The sequence below is a fragment of the Megascapheus bottae genome, chromosome 1, assembly GCF_031878675.1.
Source record: "Megascapheus bottae isolate mThoBot1 chromosome 1, mThoBot2.hap1, whole genome shotgun sequence".
Lineage (NCBI taxonomy): Eukaryota > Metazoa > Chordata > Mammalia > Rodentia > Geomyidae > Megascapheus > Megascapheus bottae.
The window spans coordinates 9,958,501-9,982,209 of NC_143509.1; the positions used below are offsets into that span (position 1 = coordinate 9,958,501).

The window sequence follows — 23,709 nt, forward strand, 5'->3', positions numbered from 1 at the left end:
TTAATCCCAATTTCACTTGAAGAAAAACCAAGAGTAAGGGACATCGGCTTGGTCCAAGTATTGGCAGCCCCGCACTTGGAGATTGAAGAAACTCCTGTATCATGCATAGTCGCATGCTCACCATCGACACACATGCACAGAAACTATTTGTAAAGTTTCTAGTTATGAATATAGACAGGTAGTACTTTTCTGATCCTTATATCTGTGCTGTTCTAAGTATGAATCTAGGCACAATTACAATTTCATGGATTGACATGGAAAGGAATGAGAACACCAGTGGGGTTTTCTGTCTAATACCAGGAATTAAATTCAGGATCTCCTCATTATATCTCATTTGTTCAGCTCTTGTTTGCTCATTTCAACTACATCTCCAGCCTTCCTTTTTGCTGAATAATTAAAATATGTTTTCAAACAGTTATTTAACCAGACTGACTTTATGAAATTCACAGGACAGATAGAAAATCCTGAAGATAGAAGAGGAAAATGCAAGCGACACTAAAAGCAACTAAAAGTACACCTATGTCACTGACAAATATTCAAAAGAAATGGTATGGCTTGGCTCTGATATTAAGCTTCCACAAATCCTGCACTTGTGATAAGCCATGCACAAGGAAGCCAGTTATGATTTTATTAGGTCCAAACCACTGCTTTGTATGCACTGGGCCACAGGAGGTTATTTAGGCTTATTTATGAAGGCAAACTACTGGGCTGTTCCTGACAGGCTTATTTCCATAACACAGAAGGATGACATACTGTTGTGGGAAGGTAGATTCTGTAAGAATATAAATGTAAAAAAGTTTGAACTTTACTTATTTAATGTTTTGAGGGTCCCGGAGCTCCGAACTTCATCAAGCAAACATTACTTACACTGAAACCGTACATAGATAGAAACACAGTGGTTGTCGGTGACTTTAACACACCACTCTCACCTATGGACAGATCAATGAGTAAGTAAATCTTTGCAGTAGAAAATTAGTTGTTGCTGAGGTTTCCTTGCTTAAGGATGGTGCTTTACCACTGAGTCAAACTTCTCATTCCCTCAATTTTTTGGAGAGGGCATGAATTTTGAGGAGCTTACTTTATTAGGGAAAACAGGCCCCTGCACTTCTCGCACAGCCTTGTTGGAAACATGAACTTCAGATTGCCATTTCCTGAGGAGCTAGGATTGCTAACTGGAGCCAAAGGTCATGTATCCTTTCCTGTGTTTTGAACACATTTAATTACTTTCCCCTAACCAGAGGCCCACTGAGTAGACAGTACATCATTTGAGTCAAAGACACAGAGAGATAAAGAGAAAGACAAAATGATTGTGTGTGTGTGTGTGTGTGTGTGTGTGTGTGTGTGTATTATGGCCTAACCAAATATTCCCTGTGATATGAATTTCCCAAAATATATTGTAAGAATTCAATTCTGGATTGGTAGATAAAAACTAATTTCTAGATTTGGACAGCCTAATACACTCTGTTAAGTACCAGGACCAGAGCCCAAGAAATAAATTAACAAATAACTAGAGACAGCAATATAAAAACATTAAAATTATTTGGTAAATAAAAGAGTTTAAAACATTTAAGTATATCCATGGATAGATAATTGATAGAAAGGCAGGAGACACAGGCTATGGACCTCAGTGTGGGCTTCAGCCTGTGAGGTGGTAGAGACACACTGGAGCCATGCAGTTCACCCCCACGCTGCTGGAGAAACCAGCACTTCCTGTCCCTGAAAGCACTGGGAGAAGGGACAGAGGGAAGAGGAGGAACACACAGATGAGCACTTCCACAGCCAATGGCACCACTTCTGGGGGCCTAACACGTCTAAAGGGACCACCTGTGTCCTCACCACACTGTTTTCACGTAGAGGGTTCAACCTAGTAGGTGTTTTCTAGACACTGCCCATCATCCAACTCAGCTCATCACATCACCAGCTCTTGAGCCAGCAGCACAGATCCCGCTAAGCCCAGCTTCTCTTTCCTGTCTCCTACAGTGCTGGACAGTGAGTGGGTGGTTGTGTGAGCCGTTCTCATGTCCCCTACTTCATTCTGTCGAACATCCAACACAGACCCAGAAAAAGAGCCAGATAGGCTGTGTAAACTAGCTCAGAAGAAAATCCAATCCCCCTACTCAGCCTGCTTTCTACCTGACCAGAATCAACCTTCCCACAGCAGAGCACACCCTAACCATGGGTATTGGGAGGGTGGAGGAGTTGGAGGTTACTGTTGATGGTCTACACTTTTGTGCCCAGCCTACAGGAGACACCTCGGGCTTCAGTTCAACAGGGGGTCCCTCACTGCCTTCTACTGTGCCTGGCCAGCTTCACAGTGGCTTTTCTGGCCAGGAACCTTCCATGAGGCCAAGTTCATGACCTTCAGCATGCTGGTGTTCTGCAGTGTGTGGCTCACCTCCCTGCTTGTCTACTACAGTGCCAAGGGGAAGGTGATGGTGGCTATGGAGGTCTTCTCCATCTTGGCCTCCAGTGCAGGGATCCTGGGCTACAATTTTGCCACCAAGTGATATTGTCTTTTAAAAAAATTCTTTGTTCTTTTTTTTTGACTTACTGAGTTCTACTCAGGTACAGGGCACTGTCTCTCTCTAGGCTAGAGCTCTAACACTTGAGCCACAGTACAACTTCTGTATTTTTTTCTGTGCATGTGGTACTTGTAATAAAGGCAAGACGTGATACAGATTCTCAAGAAGATCAGAGAGAATTTCTCTTCGAAGGTTCAGAGAGATACATCCCATTGTGTAAGCAAGAAACCTTAAGGTGAATGTTACCTGTTGCCTGTAATGCTTAAAGATTCTGTGCTATTTTGACAGCCATAACTCAGTAGAATTTCAGGAATTCTTTCAACAATAAGTTATTATTCATTTCATTAGTTAAATTATTGTCACAGCAAGTTTCCTCTAAGACTTGTTCATTATGCATTTTATCCTGGACTTTCTATACTTTCTATGCAGTTGGCAGCAGAGGACTTTTGTTTTCCTTTCTTCCACCATTCCTGACTTCCACCGCCCAAACCCGCCCTGCTTTCTTTCAGAAAGAGATCCTCTAAAAGCACATGCTAGGGCCGAGAGTTTAGCAGGTGGAGTTGTGCTTGACTAGCATGCCAGAAGACCTGGGTACTATTCTTTGATTCTGAAAAAGCAGGAAGTGCTGTTGGGGCTCAAGTGGTAGTGGTATCCCAGTGCAAAAGAAGCTCAGGCAGTGTGCTCAGGCCCTGACTTTAAGCCCCAAGACTGGCAAAAACAAAACAAAGCCCACAGAGTACCTTGAAGTCTGGGGCAAACCTGAATGATCAGAGATTCCTTCAGCAATTATGGACCCAGGAAGTGTCAAAACACTTCAGATATGGAAGGACTGTGAAGAATTGAAAGCATGCCTCAAGAAGAAAACAAGGCTTCGATGGCCTCTCTTAGACCATTCCTCTCCCACAAAGATGAATGTGCTCATTGGAACTTCAGTCACCAACTGCAAGTTTATGACAAGATCTTAATCCCCTCACTGCCTGGGGATCACTGCAGACTCAGGAAGACTTCTGAGCACAATGATCAAGTAATAGAGACAGAAACATCCTACAGAGGATGGGCTGCAGATCTGGATTCTCAGAGAGACTTAGGAGATGGAACTCTGAGACTGGGGTAAAATTATCTGCCTCTCTCTTGCTTGGACACCTATTGAAACAAGAACATATTTTAGGAAAATTAAGTGGACAACAAAAGCTATGTATACACCTGATACCGAATAGTCTGAAATCATTCTCCATGGTGACATATCGTGAATGTCTTGAACTCTGTTTTTGGTTGCTCTTCTCTCAAATTCCTGTTTGCTACTACTGTAGAGATATACAGCCTTAGAAAGCAAAGGTCTAAGAGTGTATAATAACACTGAGTTGCAATCTAGTCTTCAAAAATAGAGAATGAGAAGCTGGGCACTGATGGCGCACAGCTGTAATTCTAGCTATCCAGGAGGATGAGATCTGAGGATTGTGGTTCAAAGCCAACCAAGGCAGAAAAGTCCATTGACGCTTATTTACAATTAACCATAAAAAAACAGGGGTTTAACTTTGGTTTGAATGGTAGAGCAGCAATTTTGAGCAAAAGAAAGCTCAAGGACAGCAGTCTGGATCTCAGTTCAAGTCCAAGATCTGGCCCAAGGAAAAAAGGGACAAAGAGAGAAACTCGTTCACTCCCACCCCTTTGTAGAAAAGTATTATCCCAATGAAAATAAATTCAGCATCCATCAAGTTTATCTTATTTTCTTAAAAGAATTATGAAACTTTCCTGGAATTGGGTTTTGTTTTTGAGTAAACACCACGTAAGTCAGGGCAGCATTTCTGAACACAAGTCGCAATCTGAAAATATTGTTTTTTTTGTGAATTCCCAGAAGTTTTAGACAGAACAGTTTAGGCAGAACAATTTTAGACACTTTTAGACAGATGCAGTTTAGACAGAACAATTCTTAGCAGATCATCAGTGCAGAAGTAAGTTCAAGGCAAAAATTCAGTCTCCACTATAGAGGATCAAAGACTGCAACAAAATAAAATCAGATACTTGAAGTTGCATATGGATGAATAAAAGACCCTTTTTACACAGAAAAATCCGTTGCAGAGAGAACAATGCAGGAGGATGTTCAATGCAAAAAGTCAGATTCCATTATATGGATCCAAAACGTTGAGAAGTAAAACCAGACAAACTGAAGTGGCATATGGATGAATAAAAACCCCCATTTAGATCGAGCAATTCTTAACAGATAGAACAATGCAGGCCGAAGTTGAATACAAAAATTCAGTCTCCACTTTACTTGATCAAAGGCCTCAATTAAGTGAAAGCAGGTACACTGAAGTTGCACAGGGACGAATTAAAAACTCCGTTTAGTCAGAACAATTCCTAGCAGATAGAACAATGCAGGACAAAGATCAATGCAAAAATTCAGTCTACATTACACTGGATAAAAGGACTCGAAGAAGTAAAATCAGATATACTGAAGTTGCATATGGAAGAATAAAAGACCCTGTTTAGACAGAACAATACTTAGAAGATAGAACAATGCAGGAGGAAGTTCAACGCACAAAAACAGTCTTCATTATACCGGATCAAAGATATCGAATAAGTTAAAGCAGATACACTAAAGTTGCAAAGGGAAGAATAAACGACCCAGTTTAGACAGTGCAATTCTTTGCAGATAGAACAATGCAACACGAAGTTCAATACAAAAATTAGGTCTCCATAATACTGCATCAAAGACGTCGAAGAAGTAAAAGCAGAAACACTGAAGTTGCACATGCATAAATAAATGACAGCGTTGAGACCGAACAATTCTTAGCAGAAAGAACAATGCCAGAGGAAGTTCGACGCAAAAATCCAGTTTCCATTATACTGGATCAACGACCTGGAAGAAGTAAAAGCAGACACACTGAAGTTGCACAGGGCAGAATAAAAGACTCTGTTTAGACAGACCAAATCCTAGCAGGTAGAACAATGCAGGAGGAAGTTCAACGCAAAAATCCAGTCTCCCATATACTGGATTAAAAAGACCTCGAAAAAGTAAAACCAGACACACTGAAGTTGCATATGGGGGAATAAAAGACCAGGTTTAGAATGAACAATATTTAGCAGATAGGACAATTCATGTGAAAATTCAAGGCAATAATCAAGTCTAAATTATACTGGATCAAATACCTCGAAGAGGTAAAAGCAGATACACTAAAGTTGAATTTGGAAAACTAAAGACCGCCTTTCAACAGAATTCTTAGTAGACAGAAAAATGCAGGATGAAGTGCAACCGAAAATCCCATGTCCATTTTACTGGATCAAAGACCACGAAGAAATAAGATGATATACACTCAAGTTGCATATGGAAGAATAAAAAACTCTGTTTAGACAGAATAATTCTTAAGAGATAGAGCCCTACAGCACCAAGCTCAACTGAAAAATCACATCTCCATTACACTGGATCAAAGAACTTGTAGTGAAACCAGATTGACCGAAGTGGTATATGCAAGAATAAAAGACAACGTTTAGACCGAAAAATTCTTAGCAGACAAATCCATTCGGACCAAGTCCAATGCAAAAACCCAGTCTCCATTGTACTGGATCAAAGACTTTGAATGAGAGAATGCAGATGCACTGAAGTTGTATAGGGAAGAATAACATATGCAGTTCAGACAGAACAATTCTTAGCAGGTCATCAAAGCAGAAGGAAGTTCAACGCAAAATTCAGTCTCCACTATAGTGGATCAAAGACTGCAATGAAATAAAATCAGATACTTGAAGTTGCATATGGATGAATAAAAGACCCTTTTTACACAGAAAAATCCTTTGCAGATAGAACAATGCAGGAGCATGTTCAATACAAAAATTCAGAATCCATTTTATTGGATCAAAAACGTTGAGAAGTAAAACCAGACACAGTGATGTTGCATATGGACGAATAAAAACCCTCATTTAGATAGGGGAAATTTTTTGATTGTATGTTTTTTTCATATATTTTTATTATAATTAATAGGATTACATGATATTTGTCAGATAAATGGTGTATTAATTCGGATACATTGATACCCTTTCACATGTCTTGGTCCCCATTTCCCTCCCCCCCTCCCCCACCCCTCATCTTGTATTCCCCCATTCCCTATCCAATTTCAGTTAACCAAATACGAATATATCAGATATATCACGTAACAAAGTGAGATAGTGTAACAATATGACATAACGAAGGGACAGCAGAAGTGGTGAGAGATAACATAGTACCTTAAGAACAACAATGATTAATTATATGGCTTATGTTTACATCATATTTTAAATGACAATTTTAACAAACAATTGTTCAAGGAGGGACTCTCTAATTACAATCTCTGGGACTTAGTATTTACAACTTAATCAAAATTAGGCTAAGGGTTTGTATGTCATAGAAACATATCAATTTATGAAATAAAACATTGTGACTATAGAGTCATAGGTTTTTATGTCTATATAGTTACGGTTGTATTTCCATTACCATGTCCATAGCTTTGGGTATGCAGTTATTGATTCCTCGCTCTTGTACTCTTTGGATTTAACAGCCGCATATCAAGGATACCATGCGCTTTTTTGTTCCTTAGGTCTTGACTTGTCTCACTCAGCATGATTCGCTCTAGATTCATCCACTTCCCTGTGAATGCCATTATTTTATCTTGTCTGTTGGCTATGTAGAATTCCATTGTGTTTATATACCACATTTTCTGTATCCATTCATCTGCAGTAGGGCATCTGGACTGTTTCCATCGCCTGTCTATTGTGAATAGTGCAGAGATGAACATAGCTGAGCAGGTGTCTTTATAATATCCTGGGTCATGCTGTTCAGGATAGATGCCCAGAAGTGGTATGGCGGGATCATGGGAAGGTCTATTTTCAGTTCTTTAAGAAACCTCCACACTGCTTTCCAGAGTGGCTGAACTAGTTTACAATCCGACCAGCAGGGTTCCTTTTTCTCCACAACCCTGCCAGCAACTGTCATTGTCTGAGTTCAAAATCCTGGCCATTCTTGTTGGGGTAAGGTGGTATCTTATGGTTGTTTTTATTTGCATTTCCTTTATTTTTTTTAACATTTACATTTTTTATTGTAATTAGTAAAAGGGTTACATGATATTTGCCAGATAGAAGGTGCATTAATACACATACATTGATACCCTTTCACATGTCTTGGTACCCGTTTCCCTCCCCCCCCACACCCCCCACCCGTCTTGGTTTTCCCCCCTTCCCTATCAAAACATTTACATTTTTTTAATTTTTTATTGTAATTAGTAAAAGGGTTACATGATATTTGCCAGATAGAAGGTGCATTAATTCACATACATTGATACCCTTTCACATGTCTTGGTACCCGTTTCCCTCCCCCCCCCAAACCCCCCACCCGTCTTGGATTTCCCCTCTTCCCTATAAAATTTCAAATATCCAAATACAAACAAATTCAATATATCAGATAACAAAGTGAGATACTATACCAATATGAGATAACCAAGGGATAGCAAAGGAGATGAGAGACAACATAGTACATTAAGGACAACAATCATTCATTATATGGCTTTTGTTTCACTATCCTGGAGGTCCTTTCAATTAGCTTCACATTATATGTCCTTATGTATCAAGATTTGGCTCTATTGCAAATCTCGGCTTGAGCGGGCGCCGGCTCCACGTGGGGAAAGCAGGGGCGGGCACCGGCTCTAATCCACGAAAAGTGGCGGCAGTGGAGGGCACCAGGCTGGGAGCCCAACGGCTGCAGAAACCAGGACAGAACCAGGCCAGTCAACGGCGGAAGCAGCGGATCCCAGACTCGGAACCAGAACAGCAAGTAGCGGAACCCAGACGCAGAACACAGGCAGCGGTGGAGACCTGAGGGGAGTGAAAGACTTCCCACCACCATCGAACACCCGCAGAAGGACGCAGAGGCGTGAGTAATACAGCGCGTCCCAAACACATCGGGAAAGCAGAGCGGGTGCCAAACAATAGAACTTAACTCAGACCCCAACACCCCACCCGAGAAAGACTGGCGGGAGCAGGGGGGCAAGGAATTTAGAATCCTGTCCCTCCCCTCAACAGCCCCCTCCCTCAGGCCATTGACTAGAGATTGACAGGAGGGCTACCCATAAGACCCAGCACCCCACCAAGGGAGGCAGGGCTGTCCCAACTCCCACCCGCCCAACGGGCTCAACCCCCAGCCCCCTGACTGGAGACTGACAAGCTGGCGGACCCTAAGACTCAGCACCCCACCAGGGGAGGCAGAGCTGTCCCAGCTCCCACCAGCCCACCAGGCTCCTCACCCAGGCCACTGGATCTGGAGAGTGGAGGGCTTTGGGACCCTGCCTTACAACAGTGGGTAGGGGGTGCGGGTAAATAGGAGCCAGCATCTGCCCCCCCTCAATTCTCGAGCGAAGCATCCTCCAGCTGGGAATCCTGAGCAAGAAACCACCGAGGGCCCCCCCCACCACAGTCACAGACTCTGACAAAGCAGTGGAAACACAGCAGGGATCTGAAGGGCCGACCAGCAGCCAAGCTCCCCTTCTGAGAACCAAAAAGGTGTGGCTCCACCCTTGGAGCCCATGTCTCCAGCTGGGCCCCACCCCTGGGAACAGAGGGGCCTCCTGCTGGTCCTGCTGAGAGCTCCTGCAACTCTCAATCCCCAGACCCTTGGCTTGGGGCCGCCCCTGGAAGCAGCACAGGAAAACGTCCGCCAACCGCGCTCAGACTGAAGCTCGCAGATCCATCCCATGGTCCACTGTGAGGCCACTGGTTGGGCTAAGAGCTAGTCGCGCAGCAACTCATAAGTTTTATTCTAATGCTTTCCAAACTTTGTACTCAAATACTCTACCTACTTACCCCCTGACCTCTCTCATTCTATTTTTCTATCTCTGGACCTCTGCTCCTCTTTCAACCCTTATACTGCATGGATCTACACTTGATGGCTGTTGAGCAACATTGTATATCTAGGTGTTTAATTATTCACTAGGCTCACTGGGACTTAAAGACAATACAGATTGGATTGAGAGGCTTATTGTTTTGGATATAAATAGCTTATCAGTGAATAATTAGACTAGTGGGTAACTGCACAAAAAGAAAGAGTGATAACACCAATCAAAACATGTGAACATCTAGAGTCTGCAAGCTACAGAGGCCTAGGTTGGTTATATCTGAAAAACTATAATCGTGTTTAGTATTAATCTTGCTCCCATTTTCAAATGGGCAAAACAAGAAACTCAAGAAAAATGTCAAATCAAGAAACAACATCTCCCACCTCCCCCACCCAATGTAAACAGCCAATGGAACAGTCACTGGCAAACCTAGAGGAGAGTCTTCCAAGTGCTGTACAAATGCAATTGATAAACATCATTAATGAAAAATGTGAAAATATAAAGAAAGAGATAAGGGAGGAAGCCATAGCTGAACAAGAGGAAACCATAAACAAGGTGATAAGTGAAAAGAAGAATCCATAAAGGAGGCCATAATAAAGGCTGTTCAAAGAAAGATGGATGAATTCATAGAATCCACACATAAAAAGGTGACCGAACTCCAGCAAATGTTCAAAGAAAATAAAGCTACTGAGCTAACCACTCAAATGGAAATCAAGGAGCTAAAGAAATCCATACATGATCTAAAAGAAGAGATGCAAGGCATCAAAAATGAGCAATTAGTAGCAAGGGAGATGAAAAATAAAGTAGATAGCTTTGATAGCAGGTTAGACAATGCAGAGGAGAGAATTTCCGGGGCTGAAGATAATTTAGTTATTATAGAGAAAGAACAGAAAATGAGTCAATCCAAATCTAGGAAAAATGAGAGAGCGCTTCAGGAGGTCCAAGATACAATTAGGAAGCCTAATTTAAGGCTAATTGGTATTGAGGAGGTTCTGGAGAAAGAGGTCAATGGTATTGGAAATATACTTCAGGGAATCATCTCAGAGAATTTCCCAAATATCCAGAAGGGCAGACCCATCCAGATACAAGAAGCTTTTAGAACCCCAAACAGACCTGGCCAGAAAAGAACATCTCACCGCCACATCGTAATCCGAACTGGATCAGTAGAAACCAAAAAAAGGATCCTAAAGGCAGCCAGGGAAAAGGGTTCAGTAACCTATAAAGGAAAACCAATCAGAATAACCCCAGATTACTCAGCAGAGACCATGCAAGCAAGAAGTGACTGGAGGCATATATGTCATGCCCTTAAGTCAAATAATTACCAACCAAGAATACTGTACCCAGCTAAGCTCTCATTCATAACTGATGGAACAATAAAAACATTCCATTCCAGGGAAAAGCTGCAACAATACATCGCAACAAAACCAACACTACAGAGAATTCTGAAAGATGTTCTATACATAGAAAACCAAAATAAATGCAATATAGGGAAAGAAATGGCACCTAAACAGCATACAACCAAAGACCACAAGAACTGTCAAGACACAGGCCCAAATAAAAGCTTTTAAAAATGGTAGGACCTAATAAATATCTCTCAATCCTAACTCTCAATATCAATGGACTCAACTCTCCAATTAAATGGCATAGGCTGTCTAGTTGGATCAAAAAGCAAGAGCCATCGTTCTGCTGTCTTCAAGAGACACATCTTACCCAAAAAAAGAAGCATCTTTTGAAAGTGAGAGGTTGGAATAAACTCTATCAAGCTAACGGCCCCCATAAACAGGCTGGAGTTGCCATCCTCATACCAGATAAAATAGTCTTCAAACTAAAATTAGTAAGAAAAGACAAAGAAGGTTACTATATACTACTAAAGGGATCTTTCCTCCAGGAAGACATAACGATCCTAAATATTTACACACCCAATCCCGGAGCTCCAAACTTCATCAAGCAAACTTTACTTACACTGAAACCGTACATAGATCGAAATACAGTGATTGTCGGTGACTTTAACACACCACTTTCACCTATGGACAGATCAACAAGGCAAAAACTCAACAGAGAAATCTTAGAACTGAACAACTACATAGATCAACTAGATCTAACAGACATCTGCAGAATATTCCACCCAGCAACAACACAATATACGTTTTTCTCAGCAGCACATGGAACATTTTCCAAAATAGATCACATCTTAGGCCATAAAACAAACCTGGATAGATTCAGAAACACAGAAATTATTCCATGCACACTCTCAGACCACAAAGGCATCAAACTGGAACTGAACACACATCTCCACCAACGAAAACCCTGTAACTCATGGAGGCTGAACAACACATTGTTGAATGACCAATGGGTCATCGAAGAGATCAGAACAGAAATCCAACAGTTTATGAAATTGAACAGTAAGGAGCACACAAAATACCAACTCCTTTGGTACACAGCAAAGGCAGTACTCAGAGGAAAATTTATAGCGCTGAGTGCCTACAACAAGAAGTTGGAAAAATTGCAAACCAACAAGTTAAGGTTTGCATTTCCTTTATGACCATCGATGATGAACATTTTCTCATCTGTTTTTCTGCCATTTTAATCTCTTCTTCTAATAGATCTCTCTTTAGTTCCCTTGCCCATTTAGTGAATGGTTTATTGGGTTTTCGAGGATTAGTTTCTTGAGTTCCCTGTAGATATTGGATATTAAGCATTTGTCAGATGTATTGTTGGTGAATATCTTTTCCCAGGTGGTTGGCTGTCTCTCTACTTTTGCAACTATGTTTTCATCTGTACAGAATCTTTTTATTTTTAGGTAGTCCCATTTGTCGAGTCTCTCTCCAATCTGTTGTGACCCTGGGATTCTGTTCAGGAATCTTTTGCCTGTTCCTATGAGTTTCAGTGTCTCTCCTACTTTATCATGTAGCAGTTTCACAGTTTCCGGTCTGACGTTGATGTCTTTGATCCACGTTGAGTTAATGCTTGTTCATGGCGAAAGGCTAGGGTCATTTTTTAATTTTCTGCATGTGGCTGCCCAGTTTTGCCAGCACCAATAATTGAATAGACTGTGTTTGTTCCATTGTGTATCTTTGGCTCCTTTGTCAAATACAAGTTGCCTATAGTTCTGTGGTTCTATTTCTGGGTCTTCTATTCTGTTCCATTAATCTTCTGGTCTGTTTTTGCGCCAGGACCAAGCAATTTTTGTAACAATGGCTCTAGAGTAGAATTTGAAATCTGGTATTGTAATACCACCAGAATTGCTCTTTTTGCCTAGAATTGTTTTGGCTATTGTAGGTCTTTTCTTGTTCCTTATGAATCTTTGGATTATATCTTCAATTTCCGTAAAGAATGTCTTTGGGATTTTGATGGGGATTGCATTAAATTTGTGTATCAACTTTGGCAGTATAGCCATAGTCACTATGTAGATTCTACCTAGCCACGAGCATGGGATGTCTTTCCATTTCCTAGTGTCCTCTTTAATTTTTTCATGAGGCTTTTATAATTTTCATTGATAATTCCTTTACATCTTTGGTTAAGTATATTTCTAAGTATTTTATTCTTTTGGGGGTTATTGCAAATGGGTTCATTTTCTTGATTTGGCCCTCTGTTTGTTTATTGTTGGTGTACAAGAAGGCTACTGACTTCTGAAGATTGATTTTGTATCCTGCCACTTTGCTAAAGTGGTTTATTAATTCTAGAAGTTTGGGAGTGGAGTTTGTTGGGTCACTCACGTCACTGCGAATAAGGATAGTTTAATTTCTTCTTTCCCTATGTGGATCCCTTTGATGTTCTTTTCTTGTCTTATTGCTCTGGCTAAGGGTTCCAGCACTATATTGAAGAGAAGCGGAGAGAGTGGGCATCCCTGTCTAGTTCCTGATTTTACGGTGAATGGTTCCAGTCTTTCACCATTTAGTATAATACTGGCTGTAGGTTTTTCATATATGGCTTTCATTATTTTGAGGAATGTACCATTTATTCCTATTTTTTTCTAGTGCTTTCAACATGAATGGATTTCGTATTTTGTCAAATGCCTTCTCCATGTCCAGAGAAATTATCATATGATTCTTATTCTTAACTCTATTGATATGATGTATTACATTGATTGATTTGCAAATGTTAAACCAGCCTTGCATCTGTGGGATGAAGCCCACTTGATAATAGTGTATGATTTTTTTAATTTGTTTCTGGATTCTGTTGGCTAATATTTTATTGAGGAGTTTTGCATCTGTGTTCATTAGAGAGATAGGTCTGTAGGTTTCTTTTTTTGTTGGGTCTTTCCCTGGTTTGGGGATGAGAGTAATAGTAGCTTCATAAAATGAGTTTGGTATTGCTCCTTCTGTTTCTATTTCTCGGAAGAGCTTCAAGAGTATACGTGTTACTTCATCTTTAAACATCTTGTAGAATTCCGCAGTGAAACCATCTGGATCTGGGCTGTTTTTGTTGGCATTTCCCTGATTGCTTCCACAATTTCGTTGTAAGAAACTGGTCTGTTCAATTTGTTTACCTCATCATTGTTCAGTGTGGGTAGCCTATATTTATTAAGAAATCATCCATTTCTTCTAGATTTTCTTGTTTCTTTGAATATAGGCCCTGGTAGTACCTATTCATTATGGACTGGATTTCTTGGGAATCAGTTGTGATTGCTCCCGTGGGGTCTCTAATCTTGTTTATTTGAGCCTCCCCTTTCCTTTTTTTGATAAATCTTGCTAAGGGTCTGTCTATTTTTTGACTCTTTCAAAGAACCAACTTTTTGATTTATCAGTTTTGTATATATTAGATCTTATTTCAATCTCTGAAATTTCTGATTTTCTTTTTGTTATTTCTGTCCTAGCTGTTTAGAATTAACTTTTTCTTGCTCCTCTAGGTGTTTCAGTTTTATTTTAAGGTTATTTACGTGGTCTCCTTCTGTCTTTTTAATACACGCTCGTAGTGCGATAAATTTGCCTCTTAGAACTGCCTTTGTTGTGTCCCATAAGTTCCTTTGTGATGTTTCTTGATTGTCATTACATTCAAGGAAGTTTTTAATTTCATTTCTGATCAGATCTGTTACCCAGGGATTATTCAGAAGTGTGTTGTTCAGTTTCCATGTGATTGAATGTTTTTTGACTTTGACTGCATTGTTCAGAATTAGTCTGACTCCACTGTGGTCTGATAGGATGCATGGGATTATATTTGTACAGGTTTCTAGTTATGAATATAGAGAGGTAATACTTTTCTAATACTTATATGTGTGCTATTCTAAGTATACATATAGGCACAATTACAATTTTATGGATTGACCTAAAAAGGAATGGTAACACCAGCGTGGTTTTCTGTCCAATGCCAGGGTTTCAATTCAGGATCTCCTCTTTATATTCTGTTTGCTCAGCTTGTTTGCTCATTTGAACTGTATCTCCAGCCTGCCTTTTTGCTGAATAGTTAAAATGGGTTTTCAAACAATTTTTTCCTAGCCAGAATGACTTAATGACATTCACAGGACAGATAGAAAATCTTGAAGCTAGAAGAGGAAAATGCAAGTGACACAAGAAGCAAGTACACCTATATCATTGACAAATATTCAAAAGAAATGGTTTAGCTTCGCTCTGATATTAAGCTTCCCCAAATCCTGGACTTGTGATAAGCCATGCATAAGGAAGCGAGTTATGATTTTATCAGATCCAAACCACTGCTTTGTATGCATTGTGCTGATATGTTACATTAGGCCATAGGAGGTTATCTAGGCTGATCTCTAAAGGCAAACTACTGGGCTTGTCCTGACAGGCTTATTTCCATAACACAAGACGATGATATATTGTGGGAAGGTAGATTCTGTAAGAATATAAATGTAAAAAAGTCTGAACTTTACTTATTTAGTGTTTTTAGGGTCATGGAGTTTGAATTTGGCCTGGGCACTGTCTCTAAGCTCTTAGACTCAAGGCTACCACCCTACCACTGGGCCTGGGTTCTGTCCCGGAGCTCTGCAGCTCAAGTGTACCATCCTACCCTTGAGGCAAGCCCCCCTTCCATTTTCTAGATGTTAATTGTAGGTAAGAGTCTTAGGTCCTTTTGTGCCCCAGCTCGCTTTTAAACTTGATCCTCAGATCTCAGCCTCCCTGGTAGCTAGGATCATAGTGTCAACTTTGTTTGAGTGCTTCTCCAGTATATCTTTACTTGATAGTTTTATTGTTGTTGACAGAAAGCATCTTTTTATCTATTCCCTACATTCATGAGAAAAATTATTTTACTTCAACCATGTATATTTCACCTTCATAGACCAACTATTAAAAATTTATAATAGTGGCTTTTATCTTCTAGTAAATTATAGCGACACATAGCCTTAGAGTGAGGGTAAAACATCACTACTTATAAGTCCAGTTTTTGAAACAAATACTACTTAATTTTGTTTCAAGTTTTCTAGTATTTCACTGACACTTATGTCAGTATTACATTGCAGACCAACCAGAAAAACTACATGATTGAGAGTTGGTTCTTCAGTACCAATGAACTGAGTAACTAAATCTTTACAGTAGAAAATTAGTTGCTGCTGAGATTTCCTTGCTTAAGAATGGTGCTGTACCACTGAGTCAAAACTCTCATTTCCTCATTTTGGAGGGAGTATACATTTTGAGGAGCTTACTTCATTAGGGAAAACAGGCCCGTGCACTTCTCCAGCAGCCTTATTGTAACCATGAACTTCAGATAGCCATTTCCTGAGGAGCTAGGATTTCTAACTCTTGGGGACCACCTGTGCGGTCAGTGACCGACTGTGGGGTCAGTGATTGTGACTGCGGGGTCATTGACCTTGGACCCACACAATTGTGTACACAAGGAAGTACGTCTTATGATTTTGGACTGTGTCAATAACTTCTCATTTAACCTATTTGGGACTTGATAGGTTCTCATTTAAGTGTTTGGGAAAAACAGACAGAGAGAGAAAGAAAAAGACAAAATGATTGTGTGTGTGCGTGTGTGTGTGTGTGTGTGTGTGTGTGTGTGTGTGTGTGTGTATTATGGCCTAACCAGATATTCCCTGTGATACGAATTGCCCAGAATATACTGTAAGAATTCAATTCTGCATTGGTAGATAAAAACTATTTCTTAGATTTGGACAGCCTTATACACTTTGTTTAGCACCAGGACCAGAGTCCAAGAAATAACTTCACATATAAATAGTGACACCAATATAAAAACATTAAAAATATTTGGTGAATAAAAGAGTTTAAATCATTTTAAGTATATCCCTGGTACAGATGATTGGTGGAAAGGCAGGGGACACAGGCTGCGGCCCTCAGTATGGGCTTCAACCTGTGAGTTGGCAGAGACACACTGGAGCCAGGGAGTTCACCAACAGGCTGCTGGAGAAAACAACACTTCCTGTCCATGAAAGCACTGGGAGGAGGGCAGATGGAAGAGAAGGAACACACAGAGGAGCCCTTCCACAGCCATGTAAAGTGACCACCTGTGTCCTCACCACATCATTTTTACCAAGAGGGTTCAACCTAGCAGGGGGTGTTCTCTAGACACAGCCCCTCATCCCACTCAGCTCATAATACCACCAGCTCTGGAGCCAGCAGCACAGACCCTGCTGAACCTAGCTTCTCTTTCCTGTCCCCTGTAGTGCTGGACAGTGGGTGGGTGGTTGTGTGAGCCTTTCCCAGCTCCCCTACTTCATTCTGCAGAACATCCAACACAGACCCAGAAAAAGATCCAGAGAGGCTGCGTAAACCAGCTCAGAAGGAAATTACTCCCCCTACTCAGCCCACTTTCTACCTGACCAGAAGCAACCTTCTGCATGTAGGCTCAACTCCCTCAAAGGCAGCACTTACCTATCCTGATTCAGTTCTGGTCCAGTTTACAGTGCATCCAGGTTCAATGTGGGTTCATTTTGTACACAGAACATAAAATACTCACTACTGGTGCCAACCTGTTTCAGTTAACACGAGAGACACTTCACCAATCTCTTTCAACCAGTGCCAACTAGGTTCAGTAGGTCCAGCAATGGGGCAACGTCTCACCACCACCTCAACTCATATGTACAGCCATGTCCAGCTCACCCACAGGCCTAGACAAGGCCCGTACACACCGGAAGAATTCAACCTTCATAACAGACAAAAAATATTTCCGACCTTCAGAGGTAAAGTTATTCATATTCTCTTGCCAGTGTTTTTCTTCTTGATGAAAAATGACCTTGAGTGCACATGACTTCATCTACTCATCCAGATCATGACAAGGGAATATTTACTCAAAACCTACCTGCCCACTGAGGGTGGATAAAAGCTCCAGGCTCAACTCTAGCATTCTTATGAGGGCAGCCAGTGTCCAGCTTCAGGAGGCAAAAACCACAGGCATGAAATACTCAGCTGTGAGCCCTTCAGAACTGCAGTCATTCAAAATGAAGGTGGGTGCAGACCAGGCATATTAGCTACTGTAAGGAGCCTTGAAGTTACAACACAGACCTCAAAAGTACCCAGTCTCTCAGAATATATGCTTGTGCTTGAAGAAGAACAAATTAGAAAAGTTCCACAGAAGAATTTGTTTAGACTCTTCCTATATCCCAGAAGAAACTCAAAGGTCAAATGAATTTCATTCTATTCATCCCTTCTCTATCATTGCTCCTTCCAGGAAAATAATTTTTTTCATATATTTTTATTGTAATTAATAGAAGGGTTGCATTAAATGCACCAGAAAGAAGGTGCATTACTTCACAAACATTGATACCCTTTCTCATGTCTTGGTCCTCATTTCTCTCCCACCACCCCACCCTTCATCTTGTTTTCCTCCCTTCTCTATCCGACTTCAAATAATCAAATATGCATATATACAATATATCAGATATCCAGGTGAAATCCTGTAAGAATATGAGATAACCAAGGACAGCAAAAAAGATGAGAGATAGCATAGTACATGAAGGACAACAATCACTCATTATAAGGCTTTTGTTTCTATATCCTGGAAGTCTTTCATTTAGTGTCATTCCATATGGCCTTATGTATCTAGGTTTTGTTCTATTGTAGATCTCTTCTAGGGGAGCCCAAGGTTTCTACTAATTATGACAAATGAGGGAAAACATTGAGCCTATATTCCTTTCTGTCTGGCTTAGTTCACTTAATATAATTTTTTTCTAAGTCTTTCGATTTCTTCCAGGAAATTCTTTCAGTCTAAAATACCGTTGTAATTTTCTTCTGTGCACATTCTATTTACATCAATTGGTTTGAGAAACTCACAGGCACTACTCCTCTGCAGAAAACCTTTTGTTCTCCAGAACAGAATCTTTGCATCTCTCTATAAATACTCAGTCTCCAGAATCCTAAGGCTCTTAACTACTGTGCAACCAGGGAACAAGATGTGGAATAACTAGCCAATTACTCTTCACATATTCCACATGGAAGAAGAACCTGAGAGCTGCCTAATTCTTCCATTTAGTTACGTGTCCTAACCAAGTCCTAGGTTCCGAGGATCCTGCTGCCCAGCCTCCTCAGAGTCCTGCTAATGTCCCTGTTCCTCAGGCTGTAGACCACCACGAGCTTCTTGGAGCCATGGAACACAATGGAACCACAGTACACACCAAGCAAGTGGCCTAGAAAAAGCAAACCACCGACAGGTGAGCCCCACACGTGGAGAAGGCTTTGTGCCTCCCACTTTCTATGGGGATCCTGAGGATGGAAGAGATAATTTTGTAGTAAGAGTAAAGGATCCCTGAAAGAGGAAATAGCCCAAAGATGACAGTACTTACATATATGAACAAGTTATTTGTAAGGGAACCAGAACAGGACAGTTTAAATATTTGAGAAGCATCACAGAAATAATTTGGTATTTCCACACTTTTAAAGCAAGTAAATTGTAAGATCGATATATTGTGTGACTGGGAATCCAGAAAACTAAACAAAGGAGACACCAGTACTAAGATGCGACAGCAGTTAGAGTTCAAGAGGACCGGGTAGTGCAGGGGGTGACAGATGGCCACAAAGCAGTCAAAGGCCATGACAGTCAGAAGCATGTCATCCATGCAGCCAAAAAAGAGGAAGAAAGACATCTGGGTGAGGCAGCCCCCATAGGAGATGGCTCTGCTGTGATTCTGGATATTCACCAGCATCTTGTGGACCATGGTAGATGTGAAGCAGATGTCAGCCAAGGAGAGGTTACAGAGGAAGAAGTACATGGGGTTGTGGAGGTGAGGGTCAGAGCTTACGGCCAGGATGATGAGCAGATTTCCCAGCACAGTGGTCAAATACATGAACAGGAAGATTGCAAAGAGGACTGGTTGTAGTTCAGGGTCATCTGAGAGTTCCAGGAGATAGAACTCAGAGAATGTGGTTAGATTTTCTGCTTTGAGATCACTCTGACAGCTGCTTAAAGTAGAAATGTCATTAGAAAAACAAAATGTGTGTCCAGGAATGCTCAACTGTACATACCTGATATCCATATATTTATAAGTTTAAATGTGTAACATACTTGAGGTGCAGTGTACTTAAAAATATTTCTCTGCTGTGGCAATCCCCAACTCTAGCCTCTTCTCACCCAGATGTTTGCCTATCATCCTGTCCTACTGGTGAACAGCATTGTTACAAATCACAGAACAACTTTTAAATGGGGTTGTTGTTTCTTGGACGGTTTACTTTGGGGAGGTTTAATTTGTTGAGCTCTAGAGAGACTTATCCGAAGAAGAAATAAGAATAGCCAGTAGACACATGAAGAGATGCTCTCCATCTCTGGCTATAAAAGAAATGCAAATCAAAACAACTTTGAGATTTTACCTCACTCCAGTTAGAATGGCCATGATCAAGACATGTAACAACACATGCTGGCAAGTATGGGTCCAGAAGGGAACACTAATACACTGTTGGTTGGAGTGTAAATGTGTTGAGCCACTGTGGAGAGCAGTATGGAGAGTCCTCAAAGGGCTAAACATACAGCTTCCCTGTGACCCAGCAATCCCACTTGTGGGCATCTACCCAAATGTCCATAAACAAGGCCCCAGGAAATCTATCACCACAGCCACGGTCACTCCAGCATTATTTACCATAGCTAAGATATGTAACCAACCGAGAAGCCCCTCAATCAATGAACAGATCAAGAAAATGTGCTTCATATACATAACCGAATTCTATGAACCATGAGAAAGAATGGCATCAACCCATTCATAAGGAAATGGAAAGGCCTGGAATAATCATATTAAGTGAAGCGAGCCAGACCCAAAGAACCGTAGGCTGCATGGTTTCCCTCATTTGTGATAATTAGTTCATGTCTAGGATTTTCCAAGCAGAGGATCACAATAGCTCAAATCTATGTGCATATGACCATATAGGATGATGCTAAGGTCAATGAACTCCAGGATATGGAAACAAGAGGGTTTCTTTCATGATTTTAATATAGCATGTGAAGGTATTTCTTGTTTCTAATACCTCCCCCCATTATGATTTTTCCCTTCTTGTCACTGAATTTGATTTTGGTACCTGGTGAATTGCATAAATATATATATATATATGTACGTGAATTAGGAAAGGGAAGTGAATGAACAAAAAGGTGAGACAAAGGACAAAGGATATCCACATGTAACAGTAACACACACAAGACCATGTGTTGAAAATGCACTCTACAACTGGGGATGTGGACAGAGGGAAAGTGGGAGAAAAACATGGGTGGGCTTAACAATGTCCAACAAGAAATGTACTCACTAGATTACATATGTAACTGTAATTCCTCTGTACATTATTCTGGCAATAAAATGAAATTGAAAAGGGGGAAGGGATAGTAATGTACTTACCTAAATTAATTTGTTAAAGAAATCCAAAAACAGAGCAGAAACGTGAGCTAGAGCATGTTGATATGATACTACAGCTTACTCATGCCTTGAGTCAAGAACAGATTCATTGAAGATCATTCTCATAAGAATCATCTAAAGGATACAGTTCCATCACTTATAATGCATTCACAATGAGGCAGCTATGAACATATTCGAATTTTACCATTCTGACAAGAAATCCAGACCCCTGAACAGTAACTCCTTATTTCGCTGCAACCCCAGGCAGACACAAATCTACTTCTGGTCCCCCTGGACTTGCCTATTCTGGTATTATGGCATTTGCAGGGAAATGGGTGGACCTGGAAATGTGCTATTGAGGAGAGTCAGTCAGGCTCAGAGACAAAGAGCACTTGTGTTCTCTCAGACATGGCTGTTAGATGTCACTTATCAACATGCAATGATCAACATGTCAGTGCTTCTATACACAAAGTGAGTAAAGTGTGAAGGGTAGGAAAGGATTCTGAGGGTGTCAACTCCTGGATCACCTAAGCTACAGACTAATAAAAATGAACATCAGAAAGCAAAAACAGCGAGTTAAAAACATATATATATATATATAATACATGTGTGTGTGTGTGTGTGTGTGTGTGTGTGTGTGTGTGTGTACCTTCCAGTTTCCAGTGGCTCCTGCCTGCAATTGTGAGATCTGAGGAAGGCAGTTCCCAGTCAGCCTGAGCAAGAATGTCCGTAAGACTCTTACCTTCTGGGAACCACCAAAACAGCTGGAAATGGTACGAGCTATGGCTTGGGTGATAAAGGGCCAACTTTGATCAAAACACCTTAAGGACGTCTTCCAGGCCATGGGTAAAAGATCTGAAACCAGCTCAGGCATGCGCATAAACACACATTCACAAACACACACACACACACACACAGGGAGGAACTTGAAGCATATGAAATGAGAAAAAATGACATAAAACTGAAATCAGAAGTGAGCACAGGGTAACATGTCAACCATGGATCATTGTTGTATGGTGTTCTTGTTACCAGCAGCAGCAGCAGCAGTAGAAGCATCATCACTACACATCTCCTCCTCGTCTTCCTCATCCTCCTTCTCATCATTATCAGCATCACCATCATCATCATCATCATTATCATCATCATCATCATCAACATCCTCTCAGTTAAGCTGTCCTCATGATCCACAAAACACATCTCCAAAGCCTTCTCAGACATCCACCCTCAGCACTCACTCGTTTAAGCTGCCTCCATCTTCAGCCATGACCCAGGTGGACAGATCTGAGGATCCCAGACCTGCTGTGCAGCACCAGTTCAGCCTCTATCCTCAGGGTGGATGTGAGTACACCATGGAAGCAGAGCTGGGGGATGCTGACAAGGAGGAGGCAAATGAAGGAGCAGGGTCCTGCAGGCAGGAGCCTGAAGGGCAGGGAGCACAGGCTCCCCCTCCACTTCTAGATGGCCTTGGAGGATTGAGGCCCACAGCTCCCAATTAGCCAAATTGAGCACATCAATGTCCAAGTCTCTCTGGACATTTCAAACAGAGAGCTGAGAGGACCTAAAGGAAATCCATGCTGGTTCAAGACTCTCTGTCTATCCAGATGATTAATATACTAAAACTTCTATCACCTATGCTTATCTGATGGACAGGTGGCATGGACTTTTCACAATCCTTATAATTGATCTCCAAACTGGGTGAGTTTTAATAAATTTTCATTATTCTCTATCCATACCATATATCTTCAGAAACATCATGATTTCATCTTCAAAGTTTATATTTTTTCTAATTTATTTTGTTTTATTATTTACATAAACATTTATTCAAACATTTCCTTTTCTTCCCATCCCCAAACACATACAGAAAACATTGCATGATTTAAGGTTATCATTACAGTACAAACCCTGTACTACAAATACAATACAGATGAAGAGTTGAGAAGTTGTGTATTAATTTTTCCAGATCTGCTTATTACCTCACAAACTGTACAATATCATTCTTTCTCATGTGAGTATAGAATTTCATTGTGCATATAAACCACATTTTCTTGATCCATTCATCCACCGAGGGGTATCTTGGTTGATTGCATACCTTGGATAAGTAAACCATGCTTCAATGAAAATGGTGGTACTGGTAGATGCAATGGGGCCATGTTTGTAGTGCACTTGATCAAATGGCGCAGACTGGGAATGCTGGGTCACAAGGACTCTCTGTTCAGGCTTTTGAGGAATCTCCATAGCTTTTCAGAAATTTTACCTACAACATAGGAATGTCCCCTTCTGGCTACATCCCCACCAGGATCTGTGATTATCAGTTTTCTTCATAATGGTCATCTAACTGAGGTTTGGTGGAATCTCAAGGTTTTTGATTTGCATATTTTGTCAATCCTGGGGCTTGAACTCGGGGCCTGGGCACTGTCCTTAGACACTTTTTACTCAAGGTTAGTACTCTGCCATTTGAGCCACACTGCCAATTCCAGCTTTGTCTATGGATGTGGTACCAAAGGACTTGAATCCATGGCTTTGTGAATGGGAGGTGAGCACTCTACCATTAGGCTACGCTCACAGCTCTACTTCCTACTTTTTTGGTGCATGTGGCAGTGAGCAGTTG

The 23,709-nt window shown here is 41.0% G+C and overlaps 1 pseudogene; it reads left to right on the plus strand.

Annotated features, from left to right (window-relative positions):
* Positions 1-22,597, plus strand: part of LOC150068342 (olfactory receptor 7E24-like) — a 58,666-nt pseudogene extending 36,069 nt beyond the window's left edge.
* Positions 22,598-23,709: the final 1,112 nt, after the last annotated feature.